This window comes from Ambystoma mexicanum, chromosome 11 (assembly GCF_040938575.1).
Source record: "Ambystoma mexicanum isolate Mex_15411 chromosome 11, UKY_AmexF1_1, whole genome shotgun sequence".
Lineage (NCBI taxonomy): Eukaryota > Metazoa > Chordata > Amphibia > Caudata > Ambystomatidae > Ambystoma > Ambystoma mexicanum.
In genome coordinates, this window is record NC_090934.1 from 804,176,053 (window position 1) to 804,193,609 (window position 17,557).

Sequence of the window (17,557 nt, forward strand, 5' to 3'; positions counted from 1 at the left end):
TCCTGTGTTGTCTAGCGGAAGCCTCTGAATGGCTGCTTCCATTACTGCTACTTGTTCCTCTGTCTGCTCGCGGAGTCTTGCCATCACGAGGATGCGTGACAGTGGTACATTCTTCTCTGATAGTATCGCCCTCCTCAGCTTCTCGGAGGAGATGCCGTTGATGATTTGGAGGCGAATGGCGAATTCTTCGTCTGGAAATTCGCATCCCACAGCCATTTCGCGAAGGCGAGCGTGAAACTTGTCCACTGTCTCTTTTTCTCGTTGTCTCGCCATGCAGAAATGGAACCACTCGTAGTCGGGGTTGAGGTCCGGTTTGAACATGTTGGAAAGGGCGGCTTTTGCTGCTGCGTAGTTGGCATCACTGCCTCTGTTTGGCGTGGCGTTGAATAGGCGCAGGGCGGCAGATCCTATGTTGAGGAGGAGGAAGGTGCGCATTTTTTTGGGCGCAGTGATGTCTCTCGCGTCGAGGTGCATCTCGAACTGTTGTATCCATATTTCCCATCTGATGGCCGCTCCGTTAGTGAACGGGTCGAAAGGTGGCATGAACGTGGTTAGCGAGGGGTCTGTGCGTTCCTCGGTGAGGCTCCTCCTCGACGTGGACCTGGCGCTGGTCTCTGATGGGCTGGACGTCGGGTCGGACATGTTGTGTTGTGCGGCGTTACGGCGCTGAGTTGCCGCTTACCGTGTGGCGGTGGTTGGGCCTGCGTGGGCGTGCAGCGCGTGGTCTCACGTGCGGCGCTTTGGCTGGGCAGGCCTGCGTGTCTTGCTTCTCCCTCATCGTGGGGTCGTGATCTGCTGCTGGATGCAGCTGCCAGGGCTAAGGAGGCTGCTTCCCGGGCTGTTGTTGGATGTGAGAGAATGTTAAAAAATTTTTTTTTTTTTTTTTTTTTTTCTCTCGTTGGGGCCCTGGGGTGCTGGGGCCGCTCTTCGCCGCTGCTGGAGGTTACCTCTGATGGTGGGCAGGGCCGGCGTCGTTATCCTGCCGGCTCCGCGATTGTGTAAGCGCGGGTCCGTGGGTGCGAAGACCGCCGTTGCTGTCGGGGCTCGCAACCCACTTTCCGCCTCGTCGCCAGTGTGATATATGCCTGCAGGCTCTGCAGGCAGGACAGCTGTGAAGCGAGGCCCTCGCGCGGGGCTTCGCTGGTGTCGCAGTGCGCGGGGGCGGCGCAGGAATAAAGCACACGACTGCGTTCATAGGTGCCTAAACCCGGACTGGCGTTGAAACGCCAGTTCCGGTGATACCTTTATTTTTACATCCCGCGGTAGCGTGTCACGTGACCCTACTTCTCGGGACACGTGACACCACACCCACTGCTTGATGACACAAACATTATGTGTTAATTAATGTTACTGTATGGGTTTGTGTTGTGTTACCCGTAAAGATTAGCAGTAATGCAGCGTCCACACCTTGGAGGTAACATTGACACTGAAGCTGACAGCTACAGCTCAGTTTTTGAGAACTAATTGTGACAGATGAAAAACTACCCCTTAACCAATAGTGGTTGGTCTCTAATACAGATGGTTTGCGGTGAGTTGGTACTGCTGTTATATTCCAGAGTAAAAATGATTTCTTCCAGGAGGAAAACTGAGAGACACATCTGGAAGGAAACCACAGACATGGTAAAAACACAGCGTCTGAAGTAGACTGTTACAGCTACCAGCGCTGCCAAAAACCTCAAAGGAATGCACGCAGAAAGCCAACGCTTTGAACAACACTTTGAAGATATTAACCTTGCACTTCTTAGAAAAAATACTTTTTTTTCAGAAATAAGTCCCTTTAGTCTAAAAAAAGAACACGAATATAAAGTATAGGTACTAAAAATGTTTGCTAAAAAAAAGTACAATTTGCATGCATGTATTCAAAAATGTAAACATCCTGGAATCGTTATATGGGTCTCTTGCCAGCCATTTTCTGTGTAAAGAAGCGATCAGCACGCATAGCTTCAACGTGCAAAGTTATATAATGGCGATATGCAAGACGCCGTGCGTCCTCTTGCCAGCCTGCGATATCGGTGTTCAGGTTGCTTTTAATGGAGGATCGCTTAAGCGCAAATTATTGTTACACCAATTAAGTGTGCGCAGTGTACTCTATCTCTCGTTGACGGGATATGAGTAATGGCTTTTCAACTCTATTCTACAATGTTTTTTTAAAAAAAGTTTGGTCCTGACGTTACAGCTGTAACCCTGCATTTTGCTTAATTGCTGCTTTGCGGACACGTGAATATATATAGTTAGAAAGATTCTGAGAAGCAGAGTAAACCTAGATAAGTAAGTATAACTTTGCTGCATGCCCAAATTATATTTTCCGTCAGACGTGGCCAGTCTAAAGGAAACAGCTTGGGTGTGTCCACATGGTAAACCATTCGGAAACATGAACCTTGCACATGTGTTCTCACTTATTTTGTCCAAAGGCTGCGAGAATGAATGGGCCCGTTTAGAATGCAGTGCTGAAACTCAAGGGCTCAGTGGAGGGCAGGCGTGAAGGAGCGAACACGTGCAGGTGAGTTCAGAGCGAGGCGCGCGACCTTGCGTTCCCGACACTCTTTTAAATGCATTGTCAGTGACTGGCAGCACTGCGATTGATTGTGCTAACATTATCATGCTGCGTATTTAACAAGGCACGACTTTTCTCTTCAGTGTCTGAAACGCTTCAGTGGCAGTGTGATTTTAATATAGTTCCGTGCCCACGAAGTTGGAGCTAACTTAAGTCCCCAAAAGCGAGGTTGCCCAAATGCAAGCATTGTCGTTAAGCTTTATGCGTAGCATTTATTGTATTACACTGTTTAAAAAAACGACGTGCCGTTACAATACGTTTACTTCGCAGCTTTCCCAGTGAAGGCTTCATCCTAGCATTTGCGTTTTCGAGGACCCTGCAGTCGTCTTTAATGGAGCAGCTCCACTCCTCCAAGCGTGTGGGCACGGTGGGTGTGGCACCCCGCGTCATAGTGCTCCCAGGGTCTTTGGTGACCTTAATTGCGCATCCTAGTGTATGGGAATGTGTCTTTAAGAAGGTGATATTGTGCGGGTTTAGGATAGTTATCGGGTGACTGTTTCTTAAGACAGCATTGGGGCGAGCGAAGCGGGTGGCTGCCAGGAGCACAGGTGCTTTTATGCAGGGGTGGAGCCAGTCACAACATTTAGGGGGACGGGGGAGGGAGGGTGCCTGGATGGCAGTTTTGAAAGCTGATAGTGAGTGGGCCATTAAACCTATTGTGCTGTAGGATGAATAAAGATGGCAATATTACGATATTACAGGTGGACTGGCTACGATATTACAGGTTACTGGCTCCGATATTACAGGTGGACTGGCTACGATATTACAGGTTACTCGGTTTCCTGGTGAGCCTCTGCAACCTGGGCTTCTTTTGTGTGGTCACCTCCACATTTTCTCATAGGAAATTGCTGAATATAACATCATGCCAGTAATTATACTATAAAAAAAATGTTCATGCGGGCTCTGCCAAAATATAGCAGTATCTCCACGTGAGAACATGCTCCTGTTTCGGCTTAATGCCAGTAAAAAAAAAAAAGCCATGTCACAGAAAGAAAACAGGTCCTTGCTTGCTAGCTGGTAAGATAGTTCAGAGGGTTGACTGCTCCCGGCTGTAATTTGAGAGTGATAGTCAGGTCACAGGTTCACATCGCGGCAAAGACTAGCTCAGACTTTCATCCATCTGAGGCTGATAAATAAATACTAACTTTAGCTGTATGATAATTTTATTTAAATATGTTCTCTGTACGGTGCTTTGGCAAAAGCGCTATACAAATAGCAAATCATTCATTACACAAATCCCCCCATGTAAAAACACTCATCATGTTGTATTTTCCCCACCAGTAAAAATTGTCAAGCCACAGTAAGAATCAAAAAGGGTAAATATAGTCCACGCTGTGAGTAGAATAATTCATCATTCAATGTATAGATATTTTAATAAGATACGTGGATCAACCGTGATATCACGTTTGGTATTCCAAATCAAACTGAAAACAATCACGTAAACTCTCAATCTGGAGTAATGTTCTCAAAGGAGTCTGTTTTATTCAAACAGGTTAAGAAACAGATGGTGAGAATACTAAAAAAGCTAACAAATATAGTAAGACAACATCAGGGCCGGCCTTAAGGGCAGCAGCGCCCTGGGTGAATTGGCGCTCCCCCTCGCCCACAGCGCCCCCTGGTTAACAGGGGGCGGGGCGGAAGGGGGCGGGGCAAGGAGGGGCCACTTTTTTTTTTAACCTCCTCGCTTTGGCGAGGAGGTTAAATAGGGAGCTTTAGCACCCCATTGCCATTGAATGAGCCCGCCGCTGCGGGTTCATTCATTGGCAATGAGGCTCCTGCCACACCTTCTGCCACCATGCCAGCTCGGGGGAGCCCTTGAAAGACTCCCCGGACCTGGCGTGGTGTGGGGCTAATGGTGCCTTTTCTTGTGAAAAGTGCCCGCGGCAGAGGGGCGCATTTAAATGCACCCCCCTGCCGCGGGCACAATTTACAGTAAAAGGCCACCTGCTGCGCCTTCTCCCACAACGCCAGCTCGGGAGAGCCCTTTAAAGACTCCTCCGAGCTGGCGTGGCGGGGGCAAAAGGCGCCCTGGGGGGCGTGGCGCCTCGGGGAGTCGCCCGGCTCTCCCCCCCTAAGGCCGGCTCTGGACAACATTGTCTTGCAAGCAGCACAAACGCCCCAACCCCACCTCTGTAAAAACACTTATCACGCTGCCTTTGGCCTTAACACCAGTCAAATAATGCCATGTCGCAGTAAGGAAACTTGTCCCCCCCTTTTCCTTGTAAGAATACTCATCTTGTTGGCTTTGCCCTTCATGCGAGTACAACATTCCATGCCACAGTAGGACCCCGCCAGCCCCTTTGCGGGATCCTCCAACCACTCCAACCCCTCATTCACATAACAACACTCAAGTTGGCTTTGCCCAAAAAGGCCAGTAAACATGCCATGCTCCTGGCAAAAATATGTCATGCTCCAATGCCCCCTCTCCATGCCACAGACACACACATATTCAGGCACCCATAGAGCTTAAGTCATTAGCATGAGCACCCAGAACATTCACACTGCATTCATTCATATACATGCACTTACTGACCCCTTTCACATACATAGATGCACACACTTGCATGCATCCACACATATCTTCATACATACATGCATAGAATCCTTGCATACACACACAAACCCGCTTTTTTGTTTTACCTCTGGACCAGCTCAGGCCCTACCCTGTCCGTGCCTCTGCATCTGACAGGCTATTTAGTTAAACAAAGCAATTCTAATCATCGGAGGTATGGGCCAACAAAAACAGGTGATCCCAGTAGCTTACACATAGAGGGTATATTGATATCATCGCCTGGGCAGGCATTTGTCCTCTGCACGTTTGCTGATGCTGCAGTCAGGTTAACAACTGTTTCTCACCTTGCAGAGCGGGGTATTTACTTTTGAAGTTTAATAGTAAGTTTAAAAGCAAGTAAATACACCGCTCTGCAAGGTGAGACATTTGACAGCCTCTTGCTTTCTACGCTCAGTCAGGGTGTCCCAGCAGAGGACTCTCAAGCCCAACCATGGCGCTGCCCATGCTTTTAGGGTGCCAATGTGCTCAGAGACTAACTTCGGAGGTCGGACCTAAGAGTACTGGTCCTGTTTTTCCTTTTTATTACTTTGTATTTCAAGCAAATAGGGAGAAATGGAGGCACACGGCCTCAATGACACATTTGTTCAACAAACCCCTTTATAATCAGTCTTGTCATTTCTACTGCAGAAAGGAAGGCAGAAGCCTCATTACACTTCTCTATTTGCACTCTAAGTGCAAATAGAGTATATGCCCGCTGATTGGATGGTGAAAAGCATGAGGTGCGTCATATTTTTGGGAAACACCCACCATGTTGGATTCACGGACATCACCCGTTGTCCGCGAACATCCTGGTAAAAACATATTAAAAAAACAATATTGCACGTGTCAAACTAATCAAACAATCTCTGGGGAGGTGAGGGGTGATGAGGATGGAATGGGTTATGGACATAAAAAGCAAAAAAACAGGTGGTTTCCCATCTGTGACGTCCTTGAACAGTCCGGGCACAGCTCTGGCATCCAGACATATTTTTGCATTACATGGTTGGTAATCACCCCTGACATCTTGTTACCAACATTATAAACATCACCCCTTCTAGGGACTGTTCATGAACATTATTTTAGTATTTTATGTTATCAGTGATGTCATCAATGACATTTGTGATGTCATTTTTCATGTACTGGGTGTTTGCCTTAGCAGTGCAGGGTGTTGGCGCGAGCTATGGTTTCTTAGCTTACCATAACTGGTGAATTTACTTGTAACCATAACATCCCTTTAACAAAGTTTTCTCATTGAATAAATATATAAATATATATTTGTATATTACACGGTCTGCGGTAGCGGCCGTGTAGTCATGGTTAAGTTGCTAAACTCATAGGAAGAGCAATTTTTTTGCACCTTTTAACTTCGCTCCCCCTGGACGAATCCTCACCAAACTTTGCAAAAAAACGATATGCACGGCTCTGAATTATTTTGCCATGTTGGGTGAGGTTTCGTGCAGGGGGGCAAAGTTATAGGGGGGGTTCCCAAATTAATTTTTTTCCGTAGACTGAATGGGGAAAAACTTTGCGCACAGCCACAGCCCGAACAGCTGGATGAATTTTCACCAAATTTGTGGCAGGAGTGGGTGCTTGTGTCAGAAAGTGTGCTTTTGTTTGTTTGGTGGAAATCCGACCAGTAATTATTTTGAAAAATACTGAAATGTATGTCCCCAAAAAATTGTGATATCTGGGTCCGCTCCAGACCCCATTTCCCTGTTCGCTCCGCGGACCGAAGTGTCATTGGCCTGGGGTACTCCGTGCTATCGGCAAACAGTGGATGCGGCCGGTGGTTGGCTGGAGGGAAGCGTGCTGTGCGTCAAAGGTTTTGGGAAACGCTGCCATGGTGTATCAGAGGATAGTGGCACGCCAAAAGGCGTTGGAAAACATGGTTTACAGGATCAGCTGGGTGAAAGAGGGCGAGGCGAAGATATTGGCAATGTTTTGTGCTGTAGGCAATGGCTGCCGTTGGTTATGTTGACTTGGTGCGTTTGCGTTGTTTACGGTGTGGGTTTGTGGGGAATTGTTCCCATACTTGTCTGAGTTGGTTTGTAGTGGTTCTGGGTAAGGCATAGCTTTTTTACTGCATGGGCATGGCATGTAGAAAGAGCCTAGGGCTTGGGCACCACCCCCGTAATGTAATGCCTCCATGCATGGGAGAGCAGTGAGGCACTTAGCGGTTAGGTATGCAGGCGAGTTTGTTCACACTGTTGCTGCAAGGGAGGCCATAATGACATAGAGACATGGAAGGATTGTGTGGCAGCACACTGTTGCGATATGGACCATTCCTGCAGCTACTGACATACTCTGCATTGGTGGTTAGGTGCACAGGAGACTATCATATGTTGGTCAGTGTAGGCAGGCTGTATAGGGGATAGGGAGTGCATTGGAGATAACATGAGGATATTTGCAGTTGGTGTACTATGTTGTGTTGTGCCTGCAAAGGCCCCACTGCCTTGTGTGCATGGCTACGGCCCTTGGCCATAACAGTGTGGGCACTGGTTGGAAGTAGGTGTGAGACTGTTGCCTTGTTTGGGTCCGTTAGTGTAGATATACGTACTTGTAGGCATGAAAGCACCGTGGGATATGTTACCATGCATGCGTCTATTGCCTTCCAGCGGGTGTGTAGTAGAACTAGGCAATTGGGTGCTTGGGTGGAGGCCATACGCTCTGCCTATGTACCCAAGAGCCTAGGGCTTGGGCACAGCATTGCTTTAGGGAGGTCAGTCAGACATTGGCACATGGAAGGAATTTGTATGCAGGTACTCACATATACTTTATTGGTGGGCAGTTGTAAAGGCGACTATCATTTTTTGGTGAGTGCAGGCAGACTTCATTGGGGATTGGGGATGGGGAGTGCATTGGAAACAATATGAGGATATTTGCAGTCAGAGTGCTATGTTGTATTGTGCCTGCAAAAACCATACTGGCTTCTTTGCATGGCTGGGGCCCTTGGACATAACAGGGTGGCAACTGGTTGGAAGTAGGTAACAGAACGTTGCCTTGATTGGGTTCATTACTGTACCGATAGGAACTTGTGGACAGAAAAGGTAAGTGGTCACATGTTTCCATGCTGGCCACTGGTCAGAAGTAGGTTGGAGAATCTAGCATTGTGTGAGTTCGTTAGTGTACCCATACGTACCGGTAGTCAGGAAAGGTACGTGGCCACATGGTACCATGCATGCCTCTATTGCATTTTACTGGTTGTGTTGAAGGAGTAGGCTATTGGGTGGATGGGTGGAGGGTGTAGGCCTCCACCTATGTACCAAAGAGCCTGGGCCTTGGGTAGTGCCTTGCCTTAAGGAGGGTAGTTAGACATTGGCACATGGAAGGAATTTCTACGGAGGTGCTTACTTACACTTAATCGGTGGGCAGTTGCAGAGGGGACTATCATTTTCTGGTGAGTGCAGGCAGACTCTATTGGGGATGCGGAGTGCATTGGAGACATTATGAGGATATTTGTAAGCAGAGTGCTATGTTATGTTGTGCCTGCAAAACCCCTAATGACTTGTGTACATGGCTGGGGCCCTTGGACATAATACAGTGGCCACTGGTTGAAAGTAGGTTATAGAATGTTGCCTTGATTGGATTCATTACTGTACCAATATGTACCTGTGGACAGGAAAGGTAAGTGGTCACATGTTTCCATGAATGGCTCCATTGCTTTGCAGTGGGTGTGGCGAAGGATTAGACTGTTGGCAAGAAAACCGGAATGAAATGCTGCCATGCATTGGAGTACTGTGATATTGATATGAGGATTGCACACATAGGTACAAAGAGTAGCGTAGGTGTTCGGCACAACACCTGAAACGCAATGTAGGCATGTATGGGAGGACTGTGATAATGGTGTGTGAATTGCACACATACGTATAAAGAGTGCATTGAGTCCAGGTATAGTGCATTGGGGATGGGGAGTGAATTGGAGGTAATATGAGGGTATTTGTAGTTGTTGTATTATGGTCTGTTGTGCCTGGAAAGGTGTACTGGATTGTGTGCATGGCTGGGGCTCTTGGATGTAACCGTTTGGCCACTGGTTGGAAATAGGTTGGAGAATGTAGCGTTGTGTGAGTTAGTTAGTGTACCCATACGTACCAGTAGTTGGGAAAGGTAGGGGGCCACATGGTAGTATGCATGCCTCTATTTCATTTTAGTGGGTGTGTTGAAGGAGTAGGCTATTGAGTGCATGGGCAGAGGGCGTAGGCCTCTGCCTATGTACCTTAGAGCATAGGGCTTGGGAACAGCCTTGTTTTAGGGAGGGCAGTCAGACATTGGCACATGGAAGGAGTTTGTACGCAGGTACTCACATATACTTTATCTGTTGGTAGTTGTAGAGGCGACTATCACTTTTTGGTGAGTGCAGGCGGACTCCATTGGGGATGGGGAGTGCATTGGAGACAATATGAGGATATTTCCAGTCGGAGTGCTATGTTGTATTGTGCCTGCAAAACCCATACTAGCTTGTGTGCATTGGTGGGGCCCTTGGACATAACAGGGTGGGCACTTGTTGGAAGTAGGTAACAGAGAGATGTCTTGATTGGGTTCATTACTGTACCGATATGTACCTGTGGACAGAAAAGGTAAGTGGTCACATGTTTCCATGCATGGGTATATTGCTTTGCAGTGGGTGTGGCGAAGAAGTATGCTGTTGCTAACAAACCCGCAACGCAATGCTGCTATGTGTAGGAGTACTGTGATATTGGTATGTGGATTGCATACATATGTACAAAGAGCACTTTCACTTTGCCTTTGGTCATTTGCAAAGTTATTATAAGCATACCATGTCCCATACAATACACTTGTAAAAATGTAAGTGTCCTAAGGTCCGCGCCTTTGCAGAATCACTGTGGAGGAGATGGTGCAGTTCGTAAAGGAGCATTGGTGAGAGAAGACACAATTTGCCTTAGGCGTGGTGTGGCCGTGAACAGAGCCTCACTTCAGGGAGTGTAGTATAAAAGTGGGACATGAAAGGATTGTTTTACTGCGTAACGCTTGCAACATGGCCCATGTACGCAGATATTAACATAAAGCGTTGTGGGGTAGGTGAGCAGGCGACAACCTTCAGAGGCTATTGGGGATGAGGAGTGTATTGCAGATGATATAGGGATTTTTGTAATCAGTGTACCATGTTGTGTTGGGAGTGGCAAGCGCCTACTGCCGTGTATGGATGACTATGGGCCTTTGACGTAACAATGTGGACATTGTTCGGAAGTAAGTTTCAGAATGTTGCCTTCTTTGGGTCAGTTCTTATACTGTAACTCCAGCATACACGGTTGGAAATATGTATGTCTCCTGTGGGTGCTCACTGTCACAGCATGGTTGTGGAGGAAATTTTGCAGTTGGCACACCAGTAGAGGTGGCGTGAAGTGACTGCACTTGAATATGGTATACGTCATTGGCCTTGTTGCCATTCATGGGCTGAGATGCCACAATTAATGTACAGTATGGTATACCTCTCATAATACCCTGTACTTTGAGAGCAAAGGAAGGTAGTGCGACATGACACAAGTTAACAAGCATTACACATGTAGAGTATGAATAATGTACAGTCCAACACACATACATTTGCAGCCAACAACATCATGAATGCTGTTAAATCCAGCCATACACAGGATGGCAAGCTATCTGACTGTTACCTTTGTTTGGCGTACTTGTTGAGATGGGTCTGAAGCAGTAGGAGCTTTTAGTGTGTGCAATTTTAATGTGTGCATCGCTTCCGTTAGCTATGCCTGTGTGCTGCATACACCATTGCAGCAGTCACTGGCGTCCGTGACTTTACTTGTGTACAGCCGTTCCTCATGGTGTACAAAACAGGTATTTATTTTATGTGCATGCAAAGCGTAGCACACTCTGTCATGTGAGCACCTAGCTCTGGAAAGAAACAACATAAACAAAAGCGAAAGCGGACATGCGCACACAGAGTATATAGTTCCAGAACATTCCGTACTTTAGTAACAATACAGTGAGTGGTTGGAAGTGCTTTATTTTGCCACAGAATGTAAACGGCAACATGCCAGTTGGTCCATTCACTGCTCTTTTATTTCTCAAACAAAATCCAGTGACCAATGCCATTTGTGCAATTCTGTACTTCTGTTCTCATCTAGCAAAGTGGGAAAAGGAGAATGCAGTGGTGCTTGGTAGCCCGTGTGGAAGAATAAATTTTCTTTGAAAGGTAGAGAAGGTAGCATCTGGTGCCTCTGGGATGCCTTATAGAATAAAGGTTTGCAGGTTGGTTCGTATAGCAGGAACTGCAAGTGGACATACCGGGCCATATCGGTCGGCCCAGATAATAACGATGTAAAATAAAATGCTTATGGTAATCTTCCAATGGTTGGTCTACCAGCCGTCTATTGGAAAATGGAAGGGGTCTCAAGCGCAGTAAGGTGCAAGATAATCTAAGTATAAAAGAGGAATAAGAGTAGATGTAAGTAGCTGGTATTAGTTAGAGTGTACAGGACAAAACTTTGCTGGAAGGATAATGTAGCAATAGCTGCCTGCCTGATGGACCATGAACTGTGTGTTAGTGCATAGCGTCATATGTTAACACACTGCCTTGGTCTCTGGTTTGTAGGTAATACTGTGATTGTACGGCTGCACACAAGAAAATGTCTTGGAACCGTTTGGTACTAGATGCTGTTTTCATGTGTTTCCTTTTTTACAAAAGTTGACAGTGGTAGCGAGTGTAGTTGGACCCATGGCACAATGTGTCTGTGTGTCTGCAGAGAAAGTAATACAACAAGAAACCTAATGGGGTCACCTTGGATGGCTGGAGAATGCAGGAGCTGCTTTGGTAAGAAGTGTGTCAATGAAATGTGAGCTGTAGATGTTTATGTGCCTGTTGACCGCTGTGTGCACCTGTGGCCGTTATAAGGTTCTGTACACTGAGGGTGCGTAGATGTAGTAATTGTGTGAAAGGGCATACAAAGGGCAGGGAATGTAGCAGTGTACGAGTACGCAGAAGGTTTGGTGCTTTAGTGTACGACTTGCGTTCCATGTTTGTCTTGCCTTGTATGTCTTCATTTGGAGGGTCTGGGGTAGAATGGCAGCAAAAGAAAGTACAATGAAAGTTGCAATTTACTGGGAATGGTGGAGACATGGCAGTGTAACAGCATTTTTTACTGTACAGAGAGAAAGTGAGCGGTAGAGTACATTTTTAAATATGCATACTGAGGAGCATGTTAATAAATGTTAATCGTAATGCACATGTGATGTAAAGGTGTACTTATATAATTTCGGCAAATTCCATGCTTCTATTGGGTAGGCGTGAAATTGCAGTGTACGGCATATGGGATCATTGCAGACTACCTTTGGGGGACATGGACAGATGAACTGCAGTGTAAATTATGTATCTTTTTTGCTAGACTTCTATACAATATCTGACCTTGGAGCTAAACATGCTTCCCCCTCAAGGCTGTTTTGCAATGAGCGTGTGTTCTGTTGAAGGAGAGGTATGTTAGGTTTCGATTTCCAGAGATGATGCAGGAAAAAAAGAAAGGAATCAGCTGGCAACGTGTTTCGATTCTAGCATGTAATTACTAATGTTGGTAGTGTCATTACCGTGAAGGTAGTGCAACGTACAAGTTGATATGATGGTGCTGTACAAATGGTGCTGTGAATGCACAGATGGCAAAATATATAAAATGTCTTTTACAGTGGGTAAGGACTAGTTATATGTGCAGTGTGTTACGAGACAACGGTGGGTGATGTCAGACTGTGTTCACTGCTTCAAAAGACGTGGGTCCATCATACGCAGTTTGGTGTTGTGCTTCATGACCTTGTTTGGGGGCTACTGTTCAGGAAAGCAGTTAGTGTGAACGTTTGTCTAACATTGTAAGGCGGTTATGGGCTTTAAATGGTGTTTTTTTTACACAATAAAGAAGGGAAACAGAAGTTTAAAAGTTAAGCAGTAAGGCAGTGGTTGCAATATGGCTGGGGAGCTATGATCTATGCGCTGCAGTGAAATATGGGTTAGATACGTTTCTTGGAAATGGTGTACATAACAATGAAAATGACCCGATGGCCTACACGGTGCCAGTGGAAAGAAAGGAGCCAAATGTTGCAGCAGTTACAACAGTTACGTAAGATGTATTGATGCATGCATGACGTTGCATTGTTGTGATTGTGCAGATTGTAGCGTAGGTTACTGTTGTGTTTTTATGATAGGCGTAGGCGACCAGTGTACGTGTTATGTGTGGGGTTAGTGGTACGTGGATAGATGTTTGTATGTATAGGTCTGCAGTGCAGCAGCAATAGTGGGCAGGGTGTACAATGTTTACTCTATGGCTGGAGGCCCTACAATGAACAGGGTGTAGTGATGCGTGTAGGGCGTAGGCACAAGCTGCATAGTGTAATATAGGTGTGCATTGTAAATGGTGGTATTGGTATGTGTATAGCAGAAATAAGTGCACTTATTGCACTGTGGATATTTTAGAGAAGTATAATAGCAATCGTTGCAGACTTACTGTTTGGATTGAGGAAGGCCTGCACTGTGTTTTGTGTATGGAGTGTAAAATGTTGTGGTACTGGTTGCTGCATTTTCTGTGGAAAAAGAAAACAGAATATGTTAGCGCAGTTATTTCGTTTGTTTGCAGTTCACTACATAGCATACAATTCTTTATTTTGTGGACCCTCATAACTAGTACTTCCTAAGTATTATGCTTTGAACCACAGTACTGTGCTATCAGCGCAGTTCCTGTGTTTCTTTGCATAATCATTGGGTCTGTGGGGAAAAGAAATCCATGCAGGATTAAAAAAAAAACTTTGAAATGTCGTTGCTGTTATGGTGCACAATGAATGATAGTGATATTTGGAGTGGTTACAGCACTTTTTAAGGTGTACTCTTGAAGTAGGAGGAAATGTAATGCTGTACGATATCTGGACTATACATGTTGGTAGGATGGGTGGCATTGTATAGCAGGTGGTGATTTGTAAATGTTTACCTACTTCCTTTTTGTACCACTGTTTGCTTATGTGTTTGTTTGCTGCTGCTGGTTTGCAAGTATTATGACATTGTTCTGTGCTAGTGCAGAATTCTGACGGTACCTGTTGGCATACTGTAACTGCTCATACTTTGGAAGTGTTTGATGCTTTGTTTGTAGCACAGTAGTTGTTGAAGTTTGAGTTGGGTGGTTGTGATGCTGCAAATAACATTGTCGTATTCAGGTTGCAGTTAGATATCAGGTGGCAAATTCTAACTGTTTACAGTGTCCCGTTCATAAAGGGTACATAGAGAAGCTTGTGAATTCCTGTGGTCGCTTGGACATCTGTGTACATTTTCAAGTGGTACTGTCCAATTGCGATTTACGTGGTGATACATCTATATGTGTTGGAGTTGTATGACTATTCTTGGAGAGCTGGTGACTCATTTGCATAAGTGGTGATTTTAGAGGTTACTGTGGATAGTTTTGAACCCTCATACTTAGCCGTTTCCCTTCCACGTATCCAGTGGAAAATATTGTGCTTTGTGCCCACGTACTGTTTGTGTGACTGTACTCCTTGGGGATAAGATTGGGGATAAAATTGTCCAACAGACACTGTAGTGCATTTCGTCAATGCTTCCATTATGGTATTTTGCTTTAGGTCGATAGTGTGGAAGGAAAAACATTTTTTGTCCTCTTACGAAGGTACTGGTTGGTGCTGGGGAGTAAGGTATAGTAGGTGTGCACATCAACAAGTACATTTTGGCTTGAAGAATATTAAGTAGGCATTTGCAAGATTTGCAGGTAGGCTGTGCTGTGGACTGATGGAAGTTTCATTGCATTCCCACCATGACAATTGTTTTCTAATTTATGCAGTATAGTGGCCTCCATTGGTGGAGTCCCCTGTGTGGTAGCTTATGGCTACAGTCGTGAAGGTTTTTTTGCCAAGTGATACCTGTCTGTGTGTGAAGGCAGTAAGTTTGCAGTTGTTTTTGGGACCGTCAGCATTGTATGTTAAGAGCATTAATGTCACATATTGGCTATGTGAGTGTATATGTAGCGTCGAACGAATATCAGAATTGCAGACGTACACCACATGCTATGGTTTGCATTTTGCACCAGTTGCTGAAATGGAATGGAGTCAAAGTTAGGTATTGATACATATACAAAGAATTCCATAGGGACTTGCTCCTCAATGGCATGGTTGCAAAGAGTGCATGTATGTTTCCACATGTAAGAAATGTGAAAGATCTACAGGCCGATTCATGCAATTCCTCTCAAAAGTGTCGCACGCGGCTGGCGCACAGCGTGCCCGTGCGAATGTCTGCGCCAGCCGCGTGCGATAAAATCAATTTCCGCGCACAGCGTATTCATGTATTCCCACCTCCAAAAGCAGACGTGGCGCAGAGTGGCGCAGCGACCCTGCAGCAGCGCCAGTTACGCCCCCAAGAACGCCCTCGCGCAAGGAAAAGCCATCAAGATTGCAAAACCATCACAAAGGGCTGCGCCAACCCTGTACCAGTTTACCGGACTGGCAAACTGCAAACGCAAAGCGGGAAACGTGTATTACGGGTGTCGGGAACACGCGTGCGCGAGCAGTTTCACACGCGACTTGGCCTGGGGGAGCGTGTGTGTGTATTTCAGGGGTGCGCGAGAAGTATTACACGCGAATGGCCTGGGTGCGTGTATTTCAGGGGTACGCGAGAAGTTCCACACGCGATTGGCCTGGGCGCATGTATTTCAGGGGCTCGCGGGTGGTTTCACATGCGATCGGGCCTGGGGGAGCGTGTGCGTGTATTTCAGGGGTGTGCGAGAAGTATTACACGCAAATGGCCTGGGTGCGTGTATTTCAGGGGTGCGCGAGAAGTTCCACACGCGATTGGCCTGGGTGCGTGTATTTCAGGGGCTCGCGGGTGGTTTCACACGCGATCGGGCCTGGGGGAGCGTGTGTGTGTATTTCAGGGTGCGCGAGAAGTTCCACACGCGATTGGCCTGGGCGCGTGTATTTCAGGGGCTCGCGGGTGGTTTCACACGCGATCGGGCCTGGGGGAGCGTGTGCGTGTATTTCAGGGGTGCGCGAGAAGTATTACACGCGAATGGCCTGGGTGCGTGTATTTCAGGGGTGCGTGAGAAGTTCCACACGCGATTGGCCTGGGTGCGTGTATTTCAGGGACTCGCGGGGGGTTTCACACGCGATCGGGCCTGGGGGAGCGTGTGCGTGTATTTCAGGGGTGCGCGAGAAGTTCCACACGCAATTGGCCTGGGCGCGTGTATTTCAGGGGCCTCGCTGGTTGTTTCACACGCAATCGGACCTGGGGGAGCGTGTGCGTGTATTTCAGGGGTGCGCGAGAAGTATTGCACGCGAATGGCCTGGGTGCGTGTATTTCAGGGGTGCGCGAGAAGTTCCACACGCGATTGGCCTGGGCGCGTGTATTTCAGGGGCTCGCGGGTGGTTTCACACGCGATCGGGCCTGGGGGAGCGTGTGCGTGTATTTCAGGGGTGCGCGAGAAGTATTACACGCGAATGGCCTGGGTGCGTGTATTTCAGGGGTGCGCGAGAAGATCCACACGTGATTTGCCTGGGCGCGTGTATTTCAGGGGCTTGCGGGTGGTTTCACACGCGATCGGGCCTGGGGGAGCGGGGTACGTGTATTTCAGGGGTGCTTGAGAAGTACCACACGCGATTGGGCTGGGTGCGGGTATTCCAGGGCTGCGCGGGAAGTTTTACACGCTCGCCTACAACACGTATTCATGGAAACAAACGTGGCCAATCCGGAAACACGTACGCCAGCAGGAAGTAGGCGTACATCCACCCGCACAGCATAAAAGTGCACGCAAACAACGAACAAGCTCAGACGCCAGGATGAACATACCGTTCCTAGCAGCAGTGGCAGTGGGATACTGCAGGAGGAGGAATAGGATAGTCCGGGCCATAATTTTTACACCCAGAACCAGCCTTTTTGGGATGCCTGATGACCATGTGTATGGGAGGTACAGGTTTCCACCTCACATAATACTCGACCTGGTCAGTGAGTGGGTGGATGACCTCACATCAACCACCCTGTGCTCCCAAGCACTCAGCCCCCTGGAGAAGGTCCTCAATGTACTGCACTTCCTGGCCACTGGATCATTTCAGCGGACAAGTGCCATAGTGGGGGGTGTGTCACAGGCCACGCAGTCACGCTGCCTACACCAGGTCTTGGCCATCATCACTGCACGCCCATCAGTCCGCAGGCACATATACCTGCCCAGAACACCTGCAGAAAGGCAGGCTGTTGCCCAGGACTTCTACAGGGTGGCACAATTCCCCAAAGTGCTAGGTGCCATTGATTGCACCCATGTGGCTCTACGTCCCCCCAGGGCAACTGAGCACATCTATAGAAACCGCAAGCACTGGCATTCCATCAACGCCCAGGTAGTATGTGATGCCAAGGGAATCATCACCTCGGTATACGCCAACTATCCAAGCTCCACCCACGACAGTGTCATCTACAGAATGTCTACCCTAAACCGGGACATAGAAGCTGGGCGGCATGGCGA

General features: G+C 47.3%; 1 protein-coding gene across 1 annotated transcript in view; it reads left to right on the forward strand.

Annotated features, from left to right (window-relative positions):
* Positions 1 to 2,418: 2,418 nt before the first annotated feature.
* Positions 2,419 to 17,557, forward strand: part of INSC (INSC spindle orientation adaptor protein) — a 1,941,980-nt gene continuing 1,926,841 nt past the window's right edge. The window contains exon 1 of the mRNA XM_069623742.1: positions 2,419 to 2,500. The gene's annotated coding sequence lies outside the window, so the exon portion shown is untranslated. The remainder of the gene's footprint in view (positions 2,501 to 17,557) is intronic.